The sequence below is a fragment of the Ornithorhynchus anatinus genome, chromosome 18, assembly GCF_004115215.2.
Source record: "Ornithorhynchus anatinus isolate Pmale09 chromosome 18, mOrnAna1.pri.v4, whole genome shotgun sequence".
Taxonomy (NCBI): Eukaryota; Metazoa; Chordata; class Mammalia; order Monotremata; family Ornithorhynchidae; genus Ornithorhynchus; species Ornithorhynchus anatinus.
In genome coordinates this window covers 44,049,476-44,076,858 of record NC_041745.1, presented here as the reverse complement: position 1 = coordinate 44,076,858, position 27,383 = coordinate 44,049,476, and the positions used below count along the sequence as shown (strand labels likewise).

Genomic DNA, 27,383 nt, shown 5'->3' with positions numbered 1-27,383 from the left:
AGTACGACACAGCAATAAAGAGAGATGATCCCTGAACTCATCGACCCCAGGGGAGAAATAAATCAATCTTCACGAAACCTGGAAAACCTTTGGGGAATCATTGGACTTAAATAGCTGGAGGAGACCTCCAGGGAAGGGCCAATCGGTCCAGCCCCCTGCCTCCAGCTCAAGGTGATGAACAGGATGGATGGCTTGGTTCCCAAACTTCTCTGCTGTTGGCTGGATTCTGGAAAAAAGAAACAAACATTCCCTAAAAAAGTCCTAGCTCAGTGGGGAGGGCCCCTCCTCCCCTCCCCACCTCTGTCCCCCTCCCCAGCTTTCCCACCCCTAGGACATGTATCTTTGACAAAGATCTCTCAGACAACATTCCCAGCGCGGTGTGGTCGGGGGGCTCTGGCCTGCTCCGGCCTGCTCTGGCCTGCTCTGGCCTGCTCCTTGGGTAGGATGTTACTTGGGAGCGAGACACAGTCAAGAAATCTCTTTTGCAATTGTAGTAGACTCTCCCGGAGCCTCAGGCCCACCGCCCAGCCTCCCTCTCTGCCCTTCCTTCTCCTCCTCTGGCAGGGAGGTTGGAGGTGGTGGGGTGGGGGGAAGGGGCCGGGGGTTCTTTATCTGGGGCTCCGGACTGTGTGTGTGTGTGTGTCTGTCTGTGTTGTGTCTACCCATTCCTCCTTGCCCACCCCTGCCAATCACCATCCATATAAGTCCAGGCAGGGGTCTGCTGGATTGGCATCTCAATGCATGGGGACTTTGGCTGCTAGGACTTTCCCCAGCTGCTCTGGGACTGAAGCGATGGTTTTGGAGTCCCCAGGAATACCGTGACCAGAGGGGGGCTAGGGGCGTAGGAGCTGGGGGCCCAGGGCCGGGGTGGCCCCCGCGGGGCCGCACCAGTGGCAAGCGGAGCTAAACGACTCGCAGATGCGGCCGTTTTCTGCATCCCAGTGTGGAAACGCCCGGCCCGCTGGCTGCCTGTCGTTCCCCCCAACCCCCATCCCTCCCGCCCCCCAGAGACGGGCGTTCCTGGAAGCCGCTCTCGGCTCTGCTCCGCTCCGCTCTGCTCTCCGGCAGCCCAGCTCTGGTTTCAGTCTCGTGGGCTCCCCTGGCGCAGGGTGAGGGGGCCGGGCCTGCTGGGGGGCTGGGCCTGGGACCGGGCCGGGCAGCTGGGCCGGGGGCTGGGTGGGCCGGGCCGGGGGCTGGGGGGGCCTGGAGCTGGGGGGCTGGGCCAGGGGCCGCTGGGCCTGGGGGGCTCTAATGCATTACAGGTGGCTGGGGGAGGGTGAGGAGGAGCCTGGGCTCTCCGCACCAAACTCCTTCCAGATGGCCACACAGCAGGAGTAATAGTGTCAGCTCCTCGGGGCCGCGGGGGGCCAAGGGGGCCTGCGGGGGGCTGGGCCTTCACCCTGGAGCTGCCGGGCTGCTGCCACGGGAGAAACCCAGGACCCAGAAACATCAGCTGGACCCAAAGCCCTAAGTGGGATTCGAGGAAGAAATAGAGAAGAGCAAAGCTTCGCGATGTGAACCTCCGTCCGCTATCAGGGCCACCCCCCACCTCCCTGGGCCAGCAGAGGCTGCCGGGAAATGGGGAAAGCTCGGGCAGAGGCTGTTTTCCAGGGTCTGGTGGGAGCCCCCAGTCATTTTTAGTCCAACTGCTGCTACGCCGGTCCAGGGACTTGTCACCTCCTGTCTTGAATCCCGCATCAGCCTCCTCGCGGACCTCCCTGCCTCCTGTCTCTCCCCACTCCAGTCCATACTTTACTCTGCTGCCCTGATCAATTTTCTAAAAAACAGTTCTATCCACATCCTCCACTGCTCAAGAACCTCCAGTGGTTGCCTACACACCTCCACATTCATTCATTAATTCATGCACATTTACTGAGCCCTTACTGTGCGCAGACCACCGTACTAAGCCCTTAAGGAGACTACAATAAAACAATAAACAGACACATTCCTGGTCCACAACAAAGCATACAGTCTAGAGAAACTCCTCACCATCGGCTTCGAAGGACTCAATCCCTTTATCCCCTTCTCCCTTACCTTGCAGCTCTCTTACTGTAACCTAACCCGTACACTTCACTCCTCTGCCAACCTACTCACTGTACCTTGATCTTGTCTATCTTGCCGCTGACCTCTTGTCCACATCCTGCCTTTGGCTTGGAACCTCCTCCCTCTTCATATCTGACAGGTTTACCACTCTCCCCACCTTCAAACCCTCTTAAAATCACATCTCCTCCGAGAGGCCTTCTCTCATTAAGCCCTCACTTTCCTACCCCCCATCTTCTGTATCAACTTTACACTTGGGTCTGTGCCCCTTAACCCCTTTGACATCCTCCTCTGGTTCCCAGTCCTATGCGCTTTCCACTAGGCCATGCTGCTTTGCAAGGGCTCTGGGAGAGATGCCCGAGGGGGATTTGGGGGAGAGATGCTAAAGGTGGAGGTGGCCCCAGGGAGAGATGCCAAGGGTGGGGGGATGGCCTCAGGGAGAGATGCAGGGGAAAGAGGACATTTGGGGAGAGATGCCAGCGGGGGAGGTGTGGTTTGGGGAAAGATGATTAGGGGGCCTCGGGGAGAAATGCTGGGTAGGGGGACTTCTGGGAGAGATGCTGGGGTGGGGGTGGTGGGGAAGGGGCTCAGGGAGAGATGTTAGGGAGTAGGGGAGGCCTCAGGGAGGGCTGTGTCCCATATGATTTGTTTGGGTCGGGAGGGGTGGTGAGAGGGGCAGTCGGGAATTTCCTCAGCTCCTGTGACCCCAGATTCCCTGGAGAAAGTTTCCTTCCCCGACGCCTCCGGCTCCCCGGGGGAGTCGCAGAACAAGGATGTGGCCTGCTCAGCGGGAGAGAGCAAAGCGGAGGCAGGCGCAAACACAAACAGAGCCTGCAGTCGCACAACTCAAACCACCACACGGGCCCGGTCCGCCCCAGGGCCTGGACTGCCGGACCTGGATTGCCAGGCCCGGACCGCCGCGGAGCCCGGATCGCTGGGCCTGGACCGCTAAGCTTGGACCTCCAGGCCTGGATCAGTGACTGAGGATGGGGAGAGGGCGGCCCAAACAGTGTCACTGGGGTCGGTGGCAGGGGCAAGGGGAGGATCCCCATCTATGCCTAATGCCTCAGCATTGCCACTGGAGGCGGGGTCAGAGGTGATGGGGCGGGGCCTGAGACCAGGGGAGGGCACGGTTAGGGTCACAGGTGATGGGGCGGGACCTCAGCTCAGCTGTCCCATGGATCCCTTCCCTCCCCTTCGCTGAAGGTCACCAGAAGTCACGGGGCAAAGGGTCATTACCCGCCCATGGCCACCACTGATTTGCTCCCCTTTTTCATCCCCCCTCCCAGCCCCAAAGCACTTATATCCACATCTGTCATTTGTTTATTTATACTATTGTCTCCTCCTCTAGACTGTAAGCTCACTGTGGGCAGGGAACATGCCTGATGAGTGTCCTATTGTCCTCTCCCAAGTGCTTAGTGCAGTGCTTTGCACGCAGTAAGAGCTCAATAAATACGACTGAACCGAAGGAATGACTGAATGCCTCTCTCTCTAGGTTGTATGCATGTTGTGGGCAGGGACTATGTCTGTCGAAGCAGCCTGGTGTAGTGGTTAGAACATGGGCCTGGAAGTCAGGAGGTCGTGGGTTCTAATTCCGGCTCTGCCACTTGTCTGCTGGGTGACTCCGAGCAAGTCACTTAACTTCTCTGGTTCCCTCATCTGTAAAATGGAGATGGAGAATGTGAGCCCTACGTGGGACAGGGACTGTGTCCAACCTGTTTTGCTGTATCCACTCCAGCACTCAGTACAGTGCCTGGCACATAGTTAGCACTTAACAATACCATAATTATTATTATTACTGAACTCTCCCAAGTACGTAATACAGTGCTCTTCACACAGTAAGCGCTCAATAAATATGATTGACTGACTGATCGACGGGCCCTGGCCTGCTAGAAATCACGGGCCAGTTAGATGCAGGGACGGAGCAGCGTCCAGACTGACCGGTGTTAGGGACAGATGCAGGTTGGAGGGTACCGAACCACTGAGAGGATGGACAAGACAGGACAGGAACTCCTGCTCCCTCGCCAGGGCCGGAGGTGGCAAGTTCAGAACCGACTGCAGGGAACACGTCTTCTCCTGGCAGGGCTACTGAGGCAGAGGGTTGAGAGTGAGGGGCGGCGAGGGGGCTGGCTTGTGTGGATCGAAGCCAGAGGTGGGAGATAGCGGGAGGCTAGAAGTCCAGTCTAGCGCCCAGCACACAGCAAGCTCCCAGTCAAAGAGCGCAGCCCTGGAAGTCAGAGGATCTGGGTTCTAAATCTGGCTCAGCCCCTTGTCTGCTCTGTGACCTAGGGTGAGTCATTTACCTTCTGTGGGCCTCAGTTTTTTCTGCAGAGAAATGCAAATTTAATACCTGCTCTCCTTCCCTCTAAGACTATGAGCCCCTTGTGGGATAGGGACTGTGTCAACCTGATTATTTTGTATCTACCTCTGTGCTTAGTTCAGTGCCTGGCACATAGTAGGCACCTAACAAATACCAGTTATTAGTACCAGCCCGGTAGGCGATCAGAGCTCCTGTTGACAGGGGAGGGCATCAGAAATGACCATCCCACTAGCTAGAGGCAATGGGGAGGAGAATGTTAACCCGGGGACTGGTCACCAAGGTCATCAGAGGGTCTGGTTCATAATGAAATGCAAACAGCTCCCCCCAGCCACTCCCAAAGACCCCCGACTACCAATCAGGCACATTCCTCTCGCTCCCAACTCACCAAGCTCCCAAGACTAACCTCCGTCTCTTTCCCACCACACCCTACGCCCGGCCCTTGCCCACAACCCTGTATAGGGCACGGAGGTACCCAGAAAACTCTGGGTTGTCACAGGGGCATTCAGAACCCCTGGGGGCCAAGGGTTCTAACCCTGGCTCCTCCACTTGTCTGCTGCGTGACCTTGGGCAAGTCACTTCACTTCTCTGTGCCTCAGTTACCTCATCTATGAAATGGGGATTAGAAATGTGAGCCCAGGTGGGACAACCTGATTATCTTGTATCTACCCCAGCACTTAGAATAGCGTTTGGCACATAGAAAGCGCTTAGCAAACACCATCATTATTTTTTAAACTAGGTAATCAGGTTGGGCACAGTCCCTGTCCCACATAGCACTCACAATCTTACTCCCCCTTTTACAGATGAGGATACTGAAACACAGAGAAATCAAGTGACTTCCCCGAGGTCACACAGCAGGCAAGAAGCAGATCCAGGATTAGAACCCATGGTCTATCCACTAAGCTATGCTGCTTGTCTGTTTTATTGTACTCTCCCAAGCGTTTAGTACAGTGCTCTGCACACCGCAAGCGTTTCATAAATATGACTGATTGATTGAGCATACAACACAAAAGGATCGGTAGACACATTCCCTGGTCAGAGAGAGCTTACATTCTAGAGGGGAAGGCAGCCATTAATATAAAGGTCAGGACCTCGCTCTCAGGGGGCCCCATCAGAATTAAATCCACCATTACATACACTAAACACACACACACTCACATACGCACACACACACACATACATCACACATTCTCTCTCTCTCTCTCTCTCTGTTTTGAGGCTGAAATGTAATCCCAGATCGACTTTGCGTTCATTAAGAGGCAAGTTGAATCTAGCGTTAGCAGCGCTTGCTGCCAGGATGGTGATGTGAGTGTTGGGATTTGGGAGTTGGCCTTGCCAGGCCCTGGCCTCACCCCGGCAAAGAACTTGAAGGTCTCTGGGTGGAGGCCGGAGGGCCAGGGGGCTTCATCCGGCCCGCTGTGGCCACCATCTGTGAGGCCCGTCCTGGGGTCTGTCCAGAGCGGGGTCTGTCTGGGTTGGGGGGTCTGCCCAAGTGGAGGGTCTGTCTGGGATGGGGTCTGTCCAGAGCAGGGTCTATCCTGGCCGGGGTCTGCCCAGGTTGCAGGGGAGGGTCTGTCCAGGGAGAGAGAGGGTGCCCTCCCCCACCTCGGCCCCCGTGACAGTACAGCCCAGTGCCGCTCTGCCCTGTCCTGCTGGGTCACCTGGAGCAAATCACTTCCCCTCTCTGGGCTCTACTTTCCTCATCTGAACGCCTCTCCCCTTCCTCAGACGAGAGCCCCCTCCCCTCCTGCCAGCGGGACCCGGGGTCAGGCAGTGGGTGGGTGGGGGGCACCAGAGCCGGCGAGCAGGGCCCGCTCCGCTCTCGACGACCACCGGCCGGGGCCCGGGTGGCCGCGGGGGGCAGAGGGCCGGGAGGGCCTCGGGACCCTGCTCCATTCCTGCCTCTGTTTTCTCAAGTCTCTGCAGGTTTTGCTCTCTCAGGCCTTTTACTGTTGACGTTGCTGAGGTCGCTGTTGTTTGGAGTTTCATCTGGTTCAGGGGATGTTTTTCTTGGAAACGGCCCTGCGTGACTTCGGGACGGGATTTCATGGAATTTTCCCCGCTGGCGATCAGACCGGCCAGCCGGCGTCACACGCTGGTCATCGGGGCCGGCACGCAGTCGGGGGGGAAGGGGAGGCCGGGGGGACCGGGGGGGTTTTCTTCTCGCCCGAGTGACCGACCGAGTGACCCTCCGCCTCCATCTCTCTACAGATCCCACCCCCGCCCCCGCTGTATTTACGGCAGGCGGCCAGCACAGCCCTCCGCACACAGCAGGTGCCCAGCACAGTCCTCTGCACACTGCAGGAGCCCCGCACAGCCATCTGCACACAGCAGGCATCCAGCACAGCCCTCTGCACACAGCAGGTGTCCCGCAAAGGCCTCTGCACACAGCAGGCGTCGAGCACAGCCCTCTGCATGCAGCAGGTGCCCGTCACAGTGCTCTGAACACAGCAGGTGCTCTGCACCCAGCAGGCCCCGAACACAGCACTCTGCACACAATAGACACCCATTCCAGCGCTCTGCCCTCAGCAGGGCTCCAGCACAGCACTCTGTTCACAGCAGGTGCCCAGCACAACAGTCTACACATAGTAGATGCCATTACAGTGGTGCACGATGCATTGGGCATCCAGTACAGCCCCCTGCTCCTCCCGGTCTAGCCATATCCCTGAGGTAGAGAGACGTGGATGAGGCCCAGTGTTGCCATGGCAGGGTGGTGGCACTTCCCGTGCTCTCCTGGGTCAGCTCCATCCAGGGCAGGAAGCCCAGTGCTGGGCAGCTGGCCACTAAGGGTGGACCAGGGATTTGGCTAAGCATGGCCCATGGAGACGCAGGCCGAGTCTAATAATACTAATAATGATAATAACAGCAACAATGATAATAATAATGATGATGGTGCTCGTTAAGCACTTACTATGTGCCAAGCACTGTTCTTTGCACTGGGTAGGTATAAGCTAATCAGGTTGGACACAGTCCCTGTCCCACAGGGCGCTCATAGTCTTAATCCCCATTTTACAGATGAGGTAACTGAGGCCCAGATAAGTGAAGGCCCAAGGTCACACAGAGGGCATGTGGCAGAGCCAGGATTAGAACCCAGTACCTCTGACTCGCAGGTTGGGGCTCTTTCCACTAGGCATTGCTGCTTCTGAGAGTCACTCATGGCCACGGCTTGATAGACTACAACAAAGTCAATCAATCATATTTCCTGAGCGCTTACTGTGTGCAGAGCACTGTACTAACCACTTGGGAGAGTAGCATAAGGGACAGATCTGTGTCCCAAGCCTGAAGGGCAGGGGGACGAAACTCCTCTGCAGACCCTCCCTCTGCCCTGGGGCGGAGTCACGGGACAAACCAACCAGTCACTGCCTGTCCTGGACGTGTCCTGAGGCCCTGCCTGTTGTGTGGACAACGCTGTGCCGAGCACTAGGGAGAGGGCAACAGCAGCCAATCACACATTTCCCTCCCACCACAGCCGGGCCTGCAGGGGCAGAGAGAGGCCCAGGGAGCCCAGAGAGCCGAGGCCCCGTCCTGGAGCCGGGACTTCGACCAGAACAGCGATCCTCCCTGGGCCTCGGTTTCCTCCTCTGTAAAAATAGCTTAAGATCCCTCTTCGCCCTCCAATAATAATAATCATAATAATAATGGGGGCATTGGCTAAGTGCTTACTATGTGAGAGGTGCTGTTCTGAGCGCTGGCGTGGATACAAGCTAATCGGGTTGGATGCAGTCACTGTCCCAGATGGCCCTCACAGTCTTAATCCCCATTTTACAGACAAGGTAACGGAGGCACAGAGAAGTGGAAGTGACTTGCCCAAGGCTATGAACAGCCAAGTGGCAGAGCCGGGATTTAGAACCCAGGTCCTTCTGACTCCCAGGCCCATGTTCTACCCACTAGGCTAAGCTACCCTCTCAGGCTGGGAGGCCCGTGTGGGACAGGGCCTGTGTCCAATCTGAGTATGCTGTATCTTCCCCAGTGCTTAGCACAGTGCAGGGCAAAGCACAAGCTGTTAAATCAATATCATTATTAAAATTATTATTCTTGCAGCTAGTTGGATGGCGAGTGTGAGGTGAGAGACAGACAGGCAGACAAAATAGTTTACAAACAAGGCTAAGGCCAAGGGTGGGGTAGGGAGTAACGTGGAATCTCTTATGTGCGTATTATGTGCCAAGCACTGTGCTAAATGCTGGGGCAGTTACAAGACAATGTGGCCAGACACTATCCTTGCCCCACACAGGTTTCAAAGTCTGAAGGAGGGGGAGATCAGGTATTGAATCTTAGTACAGTGCAAGCGCTTAATACAGTGCTCTGCGCACAGTAAGGTCTCAATAAATACGATTGAATGAATGAATCCCCATTTGACAGGTGACAAGCAACATGACTTAGTGGATAGAGCATGGGCCTGGGAGTCAGAAAGACCAGGGTTCTAATCTTGACTCCGCCACTTGTCTGCTGTGTGACCTTGGGCAAGTCACTTCAATTCTCTTTGCCTCAGTATCCTCATTTGTAAAATGGGTACTAAGACTGTGAGTCCTTTTTGGGATAGGGACTATGTCCAACCTGATTACCTTGTAGCTACCCAGCACTTAGTACAGTACCTGGCACATATTAAGCGCTTCACAAATGCTACAATGATTATTATTATTAGATAAGGAGACTGAGGCCCAGAGCAGTGAAGTGACCTCTCTAAGGTCACCCAGCTGGCAAGTGGCGGAACCGGGATCAGAAACCAGGACTTCCGGTCATCCTGTGGTCTTTCCGCTAGCCACCAGCTGCTTCTCAACCAGGAGAACGAGCCTCGAGCCTCTTCAGGATGCCGGGGGGGTGGGGTTCGAGCTTGATCCCTGGAGGAGTTGTCTTCCACCACACCGTCCACATAAATCACAGACGTTTCTCCCCGCCTCCACCTGGAACGTGTTACCCGGCTCTCTAAGAGGACGTGTGTGTGTGTGTGTGTGTGTGTGTGTGTGTGCATACTCATAATTGGGTCAGGATGGACGCCTAGGGGCAGGGGGAACAAGGAGTGGCCACATCAATGGACACTGAGGACTCCCTAGTCAAATTCCCCATTCTAGGGAAAAACTTGAGATTGGTCGTTGCGGTAAGGGAAGGGAAGTGTCTGTCAGCTCTGTTGTATTTTACTCTCCCAAGAGCTTAGTACAGTGCTTCGCACATAGTAAGCATGCAATAAATAAATACAAATATGAGAAGCGGCGTGGCCTAGTGGATAGACCACAGGACTGGGAGTCAGAAGGACATGGTTTCTAATCCCGACTCTGCCGCTTTCTGCCGTGTGACCCTGGGTAAATCATTTCGCTTCTCTGGACCTCATCTGTAAAATGGGGAGACGAGTGTGAGCCCCACGTGGGACAGAGGCTGTGTCCAACCTGATTAGTCTGTACCTACCCTAGTACTTAGAATAATGCTTGGCACAAAATAAATGCTTAACGAATACCATAATTAGTATTATTATTACAGTGCTCTGCATATAGTAAGCATTCAGTAAATACAATTGATGATGATGATGATTTCTGTGAAAGGTAAAGGATGGGGTGATGGAGGGGTGAGGGGATATATGGGGGATGGTGTGGTGAAGGAGGTAGAGGAAGGGGATATGGGGGGTGGGGGCGGAGGGAGGGGGAAATGTGACCAGATGGAGCTCAGAGTGGGTTGCTAGGAGCCTGAGAGGAGGGGGGTCAGCCCACGTTTCTCAGATAGTTAAAGTTGCATCCATCCACAGGAGTAAATTAACCAGACCCACTCAGAGACTCCCCCCTCCCCCCCCCGAAGTAAGTGTGGGTATCAATTATCCGGACGCAAACACTTCATTCTGCATGGGAAGATGAAAACAGATCACAAAGGGACCCTGGCCATCGTGTAATTACCTGATTCTCAGACCACGGTGGACACCACTGCCGCCACTGCCCGTCTCTCAGGCCATTGCCTCGACTCTGTCTTCGAATCCTCCTCTCCCTTTATCCACACTCGGGTCCCGGGGTTCTCTGGAGCCCATCCGCCATCATCAGCGTCATCCGCTTCCTCTCCTTCCCGGAGGCCGCCGCCCAGAGCCAGATGCTTGTCGCCTCCCGGAAAGAATCCTACATCGGCCTCCCCACCCGACCTCCCTGCCTCCAGCCTCTCCCATCGCCCCCCCCGACCACCAACACCCCAGCCCCTCTGAGGCCCAGAGGCACAGCCAGCTGGGTCTATATTCCTTTATTATGTTACCTCACACTTACGAGGGCAGAATTTTGATCCTGGAGGGTGGCTCAGAGCCGGAAGGTGCTCGGGCTGGGTGGGGAAAGAGCACTGACTGAAGAGTGGGCGGGAATCTTGGAATGGAAAAACAGAGAGAGATGGGGTTCCCCTTATCCCACATGACTTCTGGGCCATCGGGGATGGGGGCAGCTCCTGGGCTCCGTGAGGTCACATCTGCTCTGTCTTGAGAGTCCGGATCCTACAGATGACTCGGGAGTTCTGGATCCTCCCAGGAGCGGCTGGATTCTCCCTATGGTTCTGGACTTCTCCAAGGATGCTGAACTCTCCCTGCAATTCTGGAACTTCTCCGGAGCTGCCAGACTCTCCTTGAAGTTCTGGATGGTCTCTAGATCTGCTATTAATAAAAATAATAGTAGTGGTACTTGTTAAGTGCTTACTACATGCCCGGCACTGTTCTAATCGCTTGGGTGGATACAAACCATTTGGGTTGCATACAGTCCCTATCCCTCCTGAGGTTCACAGTCTTAATCCCCATTTTACAGATAAGGTAACTGAGGCACAGAAAAGTGAAGTGACTTGTCCAAGATAATAATAATAATGTTGGTATTTGTTAAGCGCTTACAATGTGCAGAGCACACACAGCAGACAACTGGCATAGCCAGGATTAGAACCCAGGTCCTTCTGACTCCCAGGATTGTGCTCCAGCCACTAGGCCATGCTGCTTTTCCACACAGGACTCTCCCTGCAATTCTGGATCTTCTCCGGAGCTGCTGGATCCTCCCTGTGATTCTGGATCTTCTCCAATACCCATGGATTCTCCCTGCAGACCTGGATCCTCTTTGGACCTGCAGGACTCTTCCAATCACTCCTCTCCCCTGTTCTCTGCTCTTCCCCTTAGCAGTCACAGCCAGATCCGTCAGTTGTGTGTGTTTTTTTTAATGGTATTTGTTAACTGCTTACTACATTCAAGGCATTGTACTAAGCACTGGGTAGTTTCGAAATAATCAAGCTAGGCACAGTCCCCGCCCCATGTAGGGCTCACGGTTTTAATCCTCATTTCACCATTGAGGCAACCGAGGGACAGCGAACTTGTTCCATCAACTGGATATATTGGAAAGCACTGTGCTGGGTGCCTATTGTAAGCAGAGCACTTTATTGGGCATCTGCGGTGTGCAGAGCTGCACTGGGTAACCAGGAGCGTATAATAGAAGACAGGCTCAGCCTTGGACCTCTGCCAGGACCTGGGGACAGGGGAACGGGGGCTGGGGGAGGGGTGGCGGGACAACCGCGGAGCTCCAAACTGGATACGAATGGGAAGGGGGCTCCTGGGTCCAGGAACAGACTGGTCTCCCCTCCCTCCCTGCCCCCACCCGCGTCTTCCCTGCTCCCTGCACCTCCCCACCAGCAAAGACTGTGCCTGCAGACCCCATGGAACTGGGCCCATCACCCCCCTCCCCCACCGGCACCTCTGAGAGAATCGAATCCACATGTTTCTCTCCATTTCCGCACGGCTCCTCCCCAGAGGTGGTAGAGGTTATGTCAGCCTGGCTGAGATCGGAAGGAAAGGTTTGGGCCTGGGCCTAGGCAGAACCCTGGGCCAATCCCTGCCCCGGCCCAGCCCAGGCCCGGTCCCGGACCAAACTCAGCCCAACCCCAGCCCCGGCCCCGGCCCCCGAGGCCCAAACCCAGCTTAGTTCCACCCCAGCCCCAGCCCAGCCCAACCTCGGTCTGTCCACTCTCACCATTTGCCCCCAGAATGCTCTATGTCTCTACTTTTCTGGCCTACAAGTTTAAATCTTTTTTGTGGGGGGGTGGGTATGGTAATTTCTTAAGCACTGTATGTACTAATAATTATGGTATTTGTTAATAAGTATGGTATTTAAGCACTTACTATGTGCTAAGCACTGTTCCAAGCTCTGTGGTAGATACAGGATAATCAGATTCTCTCACATGGGGCTCACATTTTTTAATTCCCATTTTGACAGATGAGGTACCTGAGGCATAGAGAAGTTAAGTGACTTGCCCAAGGTCATACAGCAGACAAGTGGTAGAGCCAGGATTAGAACCCACAACCTCTGACTTCCAAGCCCATGCTCTTTCCACTAAGCCACGATTAAGCACTGTTTAAACATTAGGGTAAATACAAGCTAATCAGACAGCATGGAATGAGCATGGTGTAGGGGATAGAGCAAGGGCCTGGGAGTCAGAAGGTCATGGGTTCTAATCCCAGCTCCACCACTTGTCTGCTGCGTGACCTTGGGCAAGTCACTTCACTTCGCTGGGCCTCAGTTCTCTCATCTGTAAAATAGGGATTAAGACTGAGCCCCACGTGGGACAGGGACTGTGTTCAAACCAATTTGCTTGTATCCACCCCAGTGCTTAGTACAGTGCCTGGCACACTGTAAGAACTTAACAAATACTATAATAATAATAACGGGCTCACAGTCTAAGTAGGAGAGAAAATAAGTACTGAATCCCCCTTTTACAGTTGAGGAAACTGAGGCTCAGAGAAGTTAAGTGACTTTCCCAGGATCACCTAGCAACTGTAATTGTAATTGTAATAGCAATTGTAAGCTCATCCTCTAGACTGTAAGGTTGTTGTGGGCAGGGAATATGGGTGTTTATTATTATATTGTATTCTCCCAACTGCTTAGTACAGTGCTTTGCACACATTAAGTGCTCAATAAATACAAATGAATGAATGAATGAATGGATGGATGGATGAATGGATGAATGAATGAATGAATGAATGAATGAACCTAGCCCAAACCCATTCCTCCCAAACCCCAGCCCAACCCCAGTTTACCCAGCCCAATCCCAGCCCAGCCACCACCCAACCCTAGCTCAGCCCAACTCCGGCTTAACCCCAGTCAGTCAGTCATATTTACTGAGCGCTTACTATGCGCAGATCACCGTACTAAGCGCGTGGGAGAGCAGATGAGCAATGTGGCTTAGTGGCAAGAACATGAACTTGGGAGTCAGAGGATGTGGGTTCCAATCCTGGCTCTGCCACTTGTCTGCTGGGTGATCCTGGGCAAGTCATTTCACTTCTCTGTGCCTCAGTGACCTCATCTGTAAAATGGAGATTAAGACTGCGAGCCCCACGAGCGAAAACATGATTACCTCATCTACACCAGTGCTTAGTGCAGAGCTTAGCATATAGTAAATGCTTAATAATAATAATAATAATAATTATGGTATTTAAGCACTTACTATATGCCAAGCACGGTTCTAAAGACTGGGCTTAACAAATACCATAATTATTATTATTATGATGATGATAGAATAATAAACAGACACATTCCCTGCCCGCAACGAGCCCCAGCCCAACCCTAGGCCCAGCCCAGGCCCAAGCCCAGAGGTGTGCACACTTGCAGCTGTCTTGGTCCCTGGTCCACCAGGACTCAGGGGGTGATTCGCTCCCTCCCTCTTCATATCCCACAAAATATCACATTCCCCACCTTCAAAGCCTTATTGATGGCACATCTCCTCCTAGAAGCCCTCCCTGACTAACCCCCCATTTCCTTTTTTCCCACCGGTTTCTGAGTCGCCCGGATTTGCTTCCTTTATTCACCCCAACTTCATCCCCTCAGCGCTTAAGTCCATATCGGTAATTTATTTATTTACGTTAAAGCCTGCATTCCCCTTTAGACTGTAAGCTCATTGTGGGCAGGGAACGTGTCTACCGAATCTTTTACCCTGTTACATTGCACTCTCTCAAGCGCTTAGTACAGTGATCTGCACACGGTAAGTGCTCGATAAATATGATTGATTGATCGATTGGTTTATCATTCTTTGTTTCCCAGGCACCCAGTACAGTGCCTGGTCCCCCTTGGGTGCTTAATAAATGCTCCTGCTGTGACCGCCACCAGCAGCAGCAGGGAGAAACCTCGGGGTCCCCCAGTAAAGCCCCACTCACCCCTGGACCCTCCCAAGGGTTAAGCTGAATAACACATCCCAGGGAGAGGAGGAAGAGGATAGGTCCATTCGTCCTTCCGTCTGTCCGTCCATCGGCTTCAGCCAATAATCCCTAAGAACCACTATTCCCCCTCCTCCATCTCCGCCTCCTCCTCCTTCCCTCCCCCATCCCTATCCCAGAGAGCTGCCTTTAAACATAAAACCAAATTCAAGTGACAGAATCTAACTAACTGCCTGGGTCTGCTCCACCTCTTCCCACCCTCCACCCCCACCCCCCACCCCCCATCTCTGGCCTTTGCCAATGGTCACATCTGCTAAGACCATCAACACATATACAAACACACACACGCACACACACGAAGTACAGCCAAATGGCTTTGAGAGTTGACTTTAGAAAAGTGAATTGAGCAGGAGGGAGTGGGGTGGGGGGACAGGAAGGACGCCCCCCCTTTCCCCGCAGCACTTATATCCAAAACCTTCCACTCTACTGCTTCCTCCACCTTTCATTCATTCAGTCGTATTTATTGAGCGCTTACGGTGTGCAATGCATTTATTTTAATGCCTGCGTCCCCTGCCAGGCTGGAAGGTCCCCGAGGACGGGGATGGTGTCCGCTAACTCTATTGTCCTCTGCCCAGGAGACTGAGAGCTCTTTGAGGCCAGGGACCAAGTCTACTAACTCTAATGTCCTGTTCCCAATGCACAGTGCAGCGCTGTGCACACAGCAGACTGGAAGCCCCTACAGGGCAGGGATCGTGTCTACTAAGGCATACTGTCTTCTCTGCTCAGTCTAATGCTATGCCCACAGTGCTCGGGACAGTGCTCAGCTCCCAGCGGTGCTCGATAAACACTGACGGACACTTGGTTGATTGAGGAGGTTGGTGCCGGGGCCAGGGCCTGGAGGACCTCCTGCAGGAGGGGCTTAGTAAGCTCAGGGAAACCCAGGAGGGAGGGCGAGAGGGATACAGTGAAGCAGCTGAGGTGGGGGAGGTCGGGGCTGGGGATATGATATGGTTGTGGTATAACTGTGGTTAAGTGCTTTACTATGTACCAGGCACTGTACTAAACACTGGGGTGGATATGGGCAAATCGGGTTGGAGACAGTCCTTGTCCCCCTTGGGGTTCACCTCTCAGTCCCCATTTTACAGATGAGATCACTGAGGCCCAGAGAAGAGAAGTGATTTGGCCAAGGTCACACAGCGGACATGTGGCGGAGTTGGGATTAGACCCATGACCTCCTTGACTCTCAGGTCCCAGGATCTAGCCACTGAGGCCCTGCCGCTTCCCATTAGACAAGTGTCTGGGGACTAGGGTCCCAGGGAGAACTCGTGGGGCTCCAGGCCCCCGGCCCATCCCTGCAGCCCGGAGTGTCCTTGCCCGGAACTCGGCCCCCGGCCCAGCCCGGAGGTGCCGGCTACTGTACAGGAAGGACGGCGGGGCTAGTTAGGAGCTAGCCCTCGGTGCCCCCCAGGAACAAGCTGTCCATTGAGAGCGTGTCAAAGCCCTCCTTATGGGAGCCCCCCACCCACCTCTCAGACCCCGTCCCCTCCCCCCCTCCACTGCTTTCTGTCACTAGCACCAAGCCCCCTTCCAGGTGGGGGAGGGGTGTTACCATGGGCAACGACTTCCTTCCTGGCCTGGGTTGCCGCCTCCCTCCTTCCCTCCCTCCCTGGCCTGGTCCAGCCACCAGAGACGCTTCTTCACTCCAGCAGGAAGGAACAGGCCTAATTCACCGTCAGCCCCTGCGGCCCCTTCGATTCCTGCAGCGTCAAGCGCTACAGCCCTTGCAACTTCTGCAACCCGGACAGCCGGACAACTGCTGCGGGGCTTGCACCCCCCCTGCAACCGTTAGGCCGGCAACCTCTGCACTCCTCGCGACTCCTGCAATCCCAGGAGCCCGGCGACGGCTGCAATCTCCGCAACGCATGGCGAACGCTGCAGCCCTGCAACTCCCATAAATGCCGCAGCCCCTGCAACACTGAGAGCCCAGCAACTGCTGCCATCCCTGCAATTGCTGTGACCCTGAGAGCCCAGGAAATGCTGCATTTCTGATCGCCTGGCAATCCCTGCAGCCCTACAACCCTTCCTGCTGAAAAGAGCTCCTGCCTTAGGCCCCACATTAAGGGCCCAGTACGGCGCTCTGCAGGCAGTAAATTGGCATCCAGTACAACGCTGTGCACACAGTAGGCACCCAATCCCGGGTTTTGCACACTGTAAACGGGCATCTGGTACGGCGCTCTGTACACAGTAAGTGCCCAAGCAATACAAATGAGTGGAATTAGGGAAGTGAGTTAGTAACTATTGATATTTGGAGCAATTTAATGCTCAGGAAAGAATCTCCGTGCGGGTAAACTAAACAGAGTCGGGCTGCAACGCGGCCAAGGGGAGAGTCAGGAGCCCCTGGGGAGTGTGGAGAGCTCGGACCACCGGTCCCAACCCCGACTGACAAAAAATTCACCTGCCACTGCCCCGGACCCTCACCCCACTGCTCTCCAGACCCTCTTTGACTTCCCCAGCTCCCCTGCTCCTAGATTCATTCTTTCAACCAACTTATTGAGCACTTACTGTGTGCAGAGCACTGTACTAAGAGCTTGGGAGAGTACAATATAACAATAAACAGATTCATTCCCTGCCCACAATGAGCTTACAGTCTCGAGGGATTGCTACTTGCAGCTGGGCTCTGGACTCAAGCCATCAGAAGGGCAATCCTCTACCAAAGTCCTTGCAGCCCACTGCTACCCCTGCATTTTACTTCTCTGTGCCTCAGTTGCCTCATCTGTAAAATGGGGGTTAAGACTGTGAGCCCCAGGTGGGAGAGGGACTGTGTCCAGCGGGATTATTATGTATCTACCCCAGCGCTTAGTACAGTGCCTAGCACACAGTAAGCACTTAACAAATACCACAATACCAAGAAGCAGCACAATCTAGTGAATAGAACCCAGGCCTGGGAGTCAGAAGGTCATGGATTCTATTCCCTGCTCCTCTATTTGTCTGTTGTGTGACCATGTGCAAGTCACTTCACTTCTCTGTGCCTCAGTTTCCTCATCTGTAAAATGGGGATTAAGACTGTGAGCCCCACGTGGGACATCCTGATTCCCCTGTGTCTACCCCAGCGCTTAGAACAGTGCTCGGCACATAGTAAGCGCTTAACAAATGACAACATCTGTAAAATGGGGATCAAGGCTGTGAGTCCCACTTGGGACAGGGACTGTGTCCAACCCGATTTGCTGTACCCTGATTGTACCCACCCCAGCACTTAGTACAGTGTCTGGCCCAGAGTAAGTGCTGGACAAATACCGATATTATGTTTACCTCCTCCACCCATGCCAGCCCCCTGCTCCCCCAGCTGTGCAAACAGGCTGGGCGTCACCGCCCCCCACCCCTGCTGCTGCTGCATTCATGGCGGAATTCCTGGGGGGTGGCGGGGTCTTCAGGCTCTTTAATGAGCACCCGGCACACCCACCCACCGACCGCCCGATTCCTCGGGATGGTCCTTCCCCTGCAGCGGGGAATACACCGGGCCGGGAGAAGCCAGGGACTTGCCGCACAGCTATGGCAAGGTGCGGTGCAAATCACCCTGTCACCCAATCAACCAATGGAAGTTAGGGGTGTCGGTCCCGTGCGGACCACTGGGCTGGGCATCATTCATTCATTCATTCATTCATTCATTCATTCATTCATTCATTCAATCAATCGTATTTATTAAGTGTTTACTGTGTACTAAGAGCTTGGGAAAGTATAACATAGCAATAAAGAGTGACAATCCCTGCCCACAACGAGTTCACAGTCTGGGCGGGGGGGGGGGGGGGAGACAGACATCAATATAAATAAATAAAATTACAGATAAATACATAAGTGCATCTACTCAGTCAGTCAATTGTGTATCAATTACTGTGTGTCAAGCATTCTTCTAAGCACAGAGGTCGATACAAGCTGATCAAGTTGGCTGCAGTCCCTGTTCCACATGGGGCTCACTGTCTTAATCCCCATTTTACAGATAAGGAAACTGAGGCCCAGAGAAGTGAAATGACTTGCCCAAGGTCACACATCAGACTAGTGGCAGAGCTGGGATTAGAACCAAGGCCCTTCTGACTCACAGGCCCATGTTCTGTCTGCTAGGCCACGCTGCTTCTACTCTGTACAGAGCATTAAGAGTACTAAGCTCTGGGGAGATTACAATACAACAGTCAACAAACACACTCCCTCTACACAACGAATTTACAGTCTACAGGGGGAGACAGACATTATTAGAAATAAATAAATTACGGATATGGACATAAATGCTGTGGGGTTGGGAGGGGGGATGAATAAAGGGAGCAAGTCAGGGTGATGCAGAAGGGAGTGGGAAAAGGAGGGCTTAGTCAGGGAAGGCCTCTCAGAGGAGATGTGCCTTTAATATGGCTTTAAAGTGGGGGAGATAAGGTTTTGAAGCAGGGGAATTTTGGGATGCAGTACTCTCTACTGGGCTGGGTACTTACCGTATACAGAGTGCTGTACTGGGAGCCTGCATTGTGTGGAGCACTATGCTGGGCACCTACTATGTCCAGAGTGCGGTGCTGGGTTCTTACTGTGTGCAGGAGGTAGAGAGTGAGCTGGGGAGCCATGTGGAGAGAGCGAGCAGGCAAATTGGGCCTGATGGGGATGGGGAGTGTTCTGCTTGGACACAATCAAACCCGCTGAACCCCCACTTCTGCCAACGTGGGCTTGACAGACCCCCTGATCTGACCTCCCCCACCGGGTCCCGCTGTGTGACCTTGGGAGGGCCGCTTACCCGCTCTGGGCCTCGGAGTTCCTCCTCTTTTAAATGGGGACGAGATCCCTGCTCACTGGCAGCCCTGCCCTCTGGGACTGTGGACCCCGTGTCACACAGGACTGGGGCCCGTCTGGTCAGCCCGCCTCTGCCCCGGGGATGGGCACAGTGCTTGGCGCATGGTCAGCGCCGAATCCAGCTGTCCTCCACCAGGATCCTGCCAGACAGTCACGGGCCGGGGGTCCCCAGCTGGTGACCAGTGGAGGCCAGTGACCGGGTATGCCTACGAGAGCCCTGGGGGAGACCAGAGAGAGCAGAGTTGACATTCCTGAGGTGGGGATGGGGGCGACGCCCCTCTGCTTTCTGCTCCACCTCCCCCAGAGGGCAGTCAAAGGCTGCCACGGGGCCAGTCCTCAGCTGGCAGAAGGTCAAATTTCCTCTGGCCTGGCGGTTCAATAGGTCAGCCCGACCTGGGGGGGTTGGGAGGAGGAAAGGAAAAGGCTGCGCAGTGTCTCTGCCCAAAGATCCACCACCACCCTGCCCCCCTCCCTCCCCACCTTTTCCCTTCTCCCTCACCCCCTCCCTATCTCTTCCCACCCCACCCCTCCTCCTCGCCCATCCCCTCACCTCTCCCCTTTCCCGCCTCCCCCCTCCTCCCCATTCCCCTCCCCTCCCTCCTTTCCTCCCTCTCTCCCCATCCCACCATCTCCCCCCCATCCCCCTCCCCGTCTCCAGAGGACTCTGGGTCTGGCCGGAGTCTGGTCAGCATCAGCCACAGAAGGGCGGCCAGAGGTCGGGAGAAGGTGCTCGGCTCCAGGCCCCGGGTCGGACTCCTTAGATAAGGATCCCCCTCCCACCACCTCCCCCCGGGACAGAGGGGGCCACCGCTCTTGACCACCAGAGTCCACCGGGCCGGCCAACTTCCTGCTGCCCCCGCACTGCACAACCACCATCACTTGCCCTCACTGGGTGGACACCACCTTCCTCGGGACACCTCGATTCTGCTCAGGGAGCACTTACTGGCAGGGAGCACTGGATGGAACCGGAGTGCTCCCGGATCGGCTGCTGGAGAATACGGTCATCCGGACGCCCCAGTGGGGTCACAATATGGTGCCAGACTGAAGCACAGGGGCTTCATCTTTGCCGCTGCCCAGGGTCCGGGAGTCAGTGCCCCTCACCTCCATCCAAACTGCTGCCATGCTGATCCAAGCACATATCCTCTCCGGCCTTGATAACTGCATCAGCCTCCTCTCTAACCTCCCTGCCTCCTATCTCTCCCCACTCCAGTCCACGCTTCACTCTGCTGCCTGGATCATTTTTCTACAAAAAAAGTTCAGTCCACACTTCCCCACTCCTCAAGAACCTCCAGTGGCTACCCATCCACCTCCACATCAAACAGAAACTTCTCTCCATCGTCTTTAAAGCACTCAGACACCTTGGCCCTTCCTTCTTCACCTCACTGCTCTCCTACTACAGCGCAGACCGCAAACTCCGCCCCTCCAATGCCAACTGACTTACCGTACCTCATTTTTGGCTATCTCACCTTCGACCCTTTACCCACATCCTTCCTCTGGTCCGGAACTCCTTCCACCGTCGTATCCGATAGGCCGAAAGTCTCTCCTACTACAACCCAGCTCATATACTTCGCTCCTCCAACACCAACCTGCTCAAGGTACCTCGATCTCGTCTATCTCGCCTTCGACCCCCTTGCCTACATCCTTTCTCTGGCCGGAACTCCTTCCACCTTCGTATCTGACAGAATAAAACTCTCCCCACTTTCAAAACCTTCCTAGAGTCACACCTCTGAGAGGCTTTTCCTGACTAGCCCTTCGATTTGCCCAATCCACCCTCTCCTCTGTGTCAAATATGCACTTGGCCATGTACCCCTCAAACATTTCCATACTCACCCCAACTCCACAGCACTTATTTCCATATATTTCTTCTCTACTATTTCCCCAACTGTAATATATTTTAATGTCTGTTTCCCCCTGTAGACTGTAAGCTTCTTGAAGGCAGTAATTGCCTCTCCCAACTCTGTTGTTTTGCACTCTCCCAAGGGTCTAGTACACTGTTCTGCACACAGCAGAACAGCATTATTCTTCCAAATACAGTGCCCTACGCTCAACAGGCACCAAGTCCAGTGCTCTGCACACAGCAGGTGCTCAACACAGCGTTCTGCCCTCAGTAGGCCCCAGTACAGCCCTTTGCCCCAGGTAGGCACCCAGTACAACATTCTACACACAGTAGGCACCCAGTAAACAGGGCTGATTGTTATTGCAGTTCCAATCCCCAGAGCCTCAGAAACCCCTCAGGGCCCTCTGGCTGACCTCTGACCCCTGACCCTGGCTGGGACTCAGGCTGGTGTCTGGGACAGGGTGGGTCTCCGCTTGGGAATTTTCGGGATGGAAAATCCCTGCTTCCCTCCACAAGTGGCAGAAACTCCTGGCCGCCAGCTTCCAGGCTCTTTACCAGCTCCTGGTCTCTGGGCTCTCCTTCAAGTCCCCCAGGGCCCCCTGTCCCCCGGCCTACCCGTTCCAATCACTCTCCACTCTCTCACCTCCAGACCCTTCTTCACACTTTTCCTGACCCAACCTGGAACCTCCCATCCCCCCGGCCCAGCTAATGGTCCTCCCTGCTCACTACTTCCTGATATCCCTCCTCCTCCAGGAGGCCCGCCATCCCTCCCTCTCCACTCTCTCACTTCAGCCCTCTTCTCACACCTTCCCTGACCCAGCCTGGAACCTCCCATCCCCCAGCCCAGCAGATGGTCATCCCGCTCACCGCATGGCCTAATGGATAGATCGTGGGCCTAAGAGTCGGAAGGACCTGGGTTCTAATCAAGGCTCTGCCGCTTGTCCGCTGTGTGTCAGCAGTAGGACTCTAGGCAAGTCACTTCACTTCTCTGTGCCTCGGTTACCTCATCTGTAAAATAGGCATTAAGACTGTTAGCCCCATACGGGAAGTGGACTGGTTTCAACCTGATTAGCTCATGTCTCTCTCAGTGCTTAGTACAGTGCTTGGCACATAGTAATAATAATAATAATAATAATGGTATTTGTTAAGCGAGCACTGTTCTAAGCACTGGGGTAGACACAGGGGAATTAGGTTGTCCCACGTGGGGCTCACAGTCTTAATCCCCATTTTACAGATGAGGGAACTGAGGCACAGAGAAGTTAAGTGACTTGCCCACAGTCACACAGCCGACAAGTGGCAGAGCTGGGATTCGAACTCATGAGCCCTGACTCCAAAGCCCATGCTCTTTCCACTGAGCCACGCTGCTTCTCTAGTAAGCACTACCTACTCCAGGAAGCCTACTAGTCCAGGAGACCCTCCGCCTGTACCTTCCATTCTCCTGCATCCAGTTCCCTACTCTCACCTACCCCCAACCAGCCCTGTACTTCCTACCCCTGGCCCAGCAGATGGTCCTCCCCGTTCACTGCCTCCCGACATCCCACCTCCTCCAGGAGACCCTCCCTGAGTGACACACCCCTTCCTGCCTTTGCCGGGCCCTTTGGGTCGGCCCAGTCAGCTGCGTGAACTTGGGTCCCGTCTTCCAGGATGCAGGACAGGTGTCTTCCCGGGGGCACGAGCAGACCTGGGCCGGCTGCGGGACTTCAGGCAGGTAGCTGAGCATCTCTGGGCTGTGGCTTTTCTCTGCTCTCTCCTGCTCTCCTGTAGCCTGGGAGCCCCGAGTGGGTCGGATGTGGGCTATAGTGGACCCCACATGGCCTTAGAGTGTCCAGTCATACAAGTCTGCACTGGACTGGGTCACGCAAAGGAGGCATAGACACCTCGATTAGACTGTAAGCCCATCAATGGGCAGGGTTTGTCTCTATCTGTTGCCGAATTGTACATTCCAAGCGCTTAGTACAGTGCTCTGCACATAGTAAGTGCTCAGTAAATACGATTGAATGAAATACTATTGAATGAACCTCTCTCCCCCGACCCCTCCCAACACACACACACACGCACACACACACATGCAGGCCCCTATACACATGGGCATGTGTACATACAAAGTACACACACTCACACCATTGGCCTCAGTTTTGCAAAGTTTTGCAAAGGATCTAGATTCTAATCCCAGCTCTGACATTCATCTGCTGTGTGACCTTGGGCAAGTCACTTAACTTCTCTTTGCCTCATTTACTTCATCTGTCAAATGTGGATTGACTGAGCCTAATGTGGGACGTGGACATGGACTTAGTACAGTACCTGGCACAAAGAAAGTACTTACCAAATACCATAAAGAAAAGGGAAGGAGGTGGGGACCACAGGGACACAGGGGCCTTCCAGGAAAGCTGCTGCCCCTGTCGCTGCTGCCACTGCTGCCATGGTGGGAGGAGGAAGGGAAGGAGAAAAGGGAGGAGGGGAAGGAGAGGAAGGAGGGGGAGGAGGATGAGGAGGAGGAGAGTGAGAAGGAGGAGGAGGAGAAATAGGAGAAGGAGGAGGAAGAGAGGAGAAAAGAGGAAGAGGAGAAACAGGAGAAGGAGAAGAAAGGGGAGAAGGAGAAGGAGCAGGCAACGGGTGGGAGGGAGAGAGGGAGAGGAAGAGCAGGCTTGGGCAAAGAGAAGTTAAGGGCAAGAGCCCACATCTTCCCACTTCTTCATTTCAACCAGAAGTGGAATGCCTTGTCCAGGGCTGCCAGCGTCACTTCCATCAGGGGATGGGGGCCAAGGTGAAGCCCATGAGGGAGCCTCCCTCCCCTCCTCCCTCCCTCCCTCCCTCCCTCTGCGGTAGGCAGTGGGACAGGTAGCGGAGAGGGCAGCGACGGGCAGGGCCGGTCCCCTGGCTCTCTCCGGGTTGGGCCGGAAGGGAGGGATGGGATGCGGGGTGAGGGGCACACGGGGAGGGGCACACGGGGAATGTGTTCACATCTCATACGTGGGGCACCGCCTCTGCCCTCCGGAACTGGAGCCAGATGTGGGCAGAGGTCGCTGGGGGAGGTGGGGAGATAGGGAGGTGGCTGGCTCCTGGTCCTCCTGCCCAGACTACTATCGTCCCCTCTTCCAGGGCAGCTTTCATGTCGACCACATCTATTGTGCTCTCCCAAACGCTGAGTAATAATAACACTAATACAAATAATTGTATGTGTTAAGTGCTTACTATGTGCCAAGTACTGTTCTAAGTGTTGGAGTAGATGCAAGATAATCAGGTTGGACCCACTCCCTGTCCCATGTGGGGTCCACAATCTTAATCACCATTTTACAGATGAGGGAACTGAGGTCCAGAGAAGTGAAGTGACTTGCCCAAGGTTACACAGTAGACAAGTGGTGGAGCCGGAATTAGAACCCATGCCCTTCTGACTCCCAGGCCCGTGCTCTATGCACTAGGCTACCCTTTGGTCTGCACCCAGGATGGTTTGTACTGGTCACCAACTTTGTGTAGAGTGCTGCTCTCCGGCCACCATTGCATGCCCGCCTGCTGTGGGCAGAGGGTTGTATTGGGCACTTGTGATAATATAATTACAGTTCTCGAACTCTGGAAAGTTCCACCTTTTCCCTTGGTTCTTTTCAGTAATAATAATAATAATGATTGTGGTATTTATTAATCACTTACTATGTGCCAGACCCTGTACTAAGTGCTGGGGTGGATACAAGCAAATCAGGTTGGACACAGTCCCCGTCCCACAAAGGGCTCAAAGTCTTAATCCCCATTTCATAGCTAAGGAAACTGAGGCCCAGAAAAATGAAGTAACTTGTCCAGCAGAGAAGTGGCAGAGTAAGGATTAGAACCCAGGTCCTTATGACTTCCAGGCCCGTGCTCTATCCACTGTACCGGGCTGCTTCTGGATAAAGGCTAATTTCAGCATACTCTATCAACAGCTTGAGGCAGACAGCCAGCTGCCCTGGAGGACTTTCACCCTGGTTCCAGCTGTCCCGGTGAGGCAGGGCGTCTCATGGGCCGGTTGGTCTTGGATGACCCCATGCGATCTCGCCTTAGTCTCCACGGATCTCTCGCTCACGTCCTGTCTCTGGCCTGGTACTCCATCCCCCTTCATATCCGACATCCCCCAGCTCTTCCCACCTTCAAAGCTTTATTAAAATTACATCTCCTTCGATAGGCCTTCCCTGACTAAGCCCTCATTTCCCCATCTCCCTCTCCCTGCTGAGACAGCCTTGTACTTGGATCGTAGCCTTTATTCACGCCACCCTCAGCCCCACAGGATTTATGCCCGTAACCATAATCTCTTTTAATGTCTGTCTCTCCTTGTAGATTGTAAGCTCATTGTGGGCGGGGAACACGCCTACCAACTCTGTTGTAACCGTCCTCTCCGGCCAACAATGACGATCCCCCTCTTCAAAGTCTTATTGAAGGCCCATCTTCTCCAAGAGGCCTTCCCTGACTAAGCCCTCCTTTCCTCTCCTCCCAACTCCCTTCTGTGTCACCCTGACTTGCTCTCTGTATTCACCCCCGTCCCAGTCCCACAGCAGTTTTGTCCATATCTGTAATATTAATTTATTTATTTTCATGTCTGTCTCTCTTACTAGACTGTAAGCTCCTTGTGGGCAGCAAATGTGTCTGTTATACTGTTATACTCTCTCAAGCATTTATTACAGTGCTTTTGCACCGAGTCAGCTCTCAACAAATACGATTGACTGACTCTCCCAAGCGCTTAATACAGTGCTCTGCATAGAGTAAGAGCTCAATAATTACGATTGACCGACTGATGGACTCTCCCAAGCACTTTGTACAGGGCTGTGCACGCAGTAAGGAATCAATAAATCCTACTGATTGATTGATATTTCTGGAAGCGGCTCTGCCTGGTGGTCGGCAGTGGTAGGGGATGGGCAGCGGGGGGCCCGGTCTGTCCCCCGGGGCCTGGGCGGGGCCGGGAGTTCACATCCTCCAGCCTGGCCCTTCCTCTCTCCGGCGGCAGCAGGGAAGGGCAGGGTCCCGGGGAGAGGTAGAAAATAGCGCCGGGGAAGTGACCGGGGGGGAAGAGCCTCACGGTCAACCGGGGCCGCGGGAAAGGTTATCCTGAAAAACGCCCAAAATAAGAGTCCAGGCAGGAAGAGCGTGTGGCCAGCGGAACTCGGCAGGACGCAGAGGGCGGGGGACTCGGGGGGCTCTCTGCGCGGCAGGCCGGCGCACGGGCCGGCCTACCGGGGGTTCGCGGGAAGGAGACAACGTGGGGAAGGCACCCGGAGCTTCTTGGGTGGTTCTGGTCAGAACCGAACCCATGACCCAACATAGCCTAGAGGTCAGAGTGCAGGCCTGGGAGTCAGAAAGACCTGGGTTCTAATCCCCACTGTCACTTCTCTGCTGTGTGACCTTGGGCAAGTCACTTCATTTCTCTGTGCCTCAGTTCTCTCATCTGTGAAACAGCGATTAATACTTTGAACCCCATGTGGGATGAGGACTATGTCTAATCCAATTTGCTTGTATCCACCCCACTGCTTAGTACACAGTGTCTGGCACACAGTAAGCATCATTATCATTATTATGACCCCCGGCCTGGACCCTGCTGCCAGGCTGGCGACAGCGGAGGGAGCTTGGCAAGAGGCAGCGTGGCCCAGGGGAAAAGGGCCAGGCCTGGAATTCAGGGGATTTGGCATCTGGCCCCACCCCCTGCCTGCCATGCAACCTTGGGTGAGTCACTTCACTTCTCTCAGTTTCCTTCTCTGTAAAATGGGCAGCAGTCATCTTTCCCTCTTAGGCCGGGAACCCCATATGAACCAGGGCCCGCTTCTGACTGAGCTTTTTCCCCTAAGCCACAGTGCTCCTAAACGCAGGACACATTACTGAACCTTGGGAGAGCACGGCAGGAGCCAGACACTTGTTCACTGCCCCGGAGGAGCTGACAGTCTGATGAGATGGACAGATGGACAGACTGGCGGATGGGCAGACGGGCAGGCAGATGGACAGACAGACAGGCAGGCAGATGGAGAGATGCCCTGCAGACAGCAGGAGGAAGCACAGGGATAAAACAGGAAGTAGCAGAAAGGCACCAGGGTGACACAGCTGAATAAATACCTGAGGGTGGTTGGGACTCCTACGGACGAGACTCCGGCTGGACGGTCCAGCGATCGGTCCGTGATCGGTCCTCCCTTCACGCTCTGTACGGGCCGAGAGAGACCAGCCGGCTGGGCCCCTGCAGTGCTGTGGCTGTTTTCTATTCTGTCTCTGCATCTCCCGTCCACTGG

General features: G+C 54.5%; 1 long non-coding RNA gene across 1 annotated transcript; it reads right to left on the bottom strand.

Moving 5' to 3' along the window:
* On the bottom strand, positions 1 to 27,383 carry LOC114818229. The gene is made up of 4 exons (XR_003766073.2): positions 27,214 to 27,383; positions 10,591 to 10,964; positions 10,237 to 10,434; positions 1 to 226 (listed from the first exon to the last, which is right to left on the bottom strand). It is a non-coding gene; the product is annotated as an uncharacterized LOC114818229 (long non-coding RNA).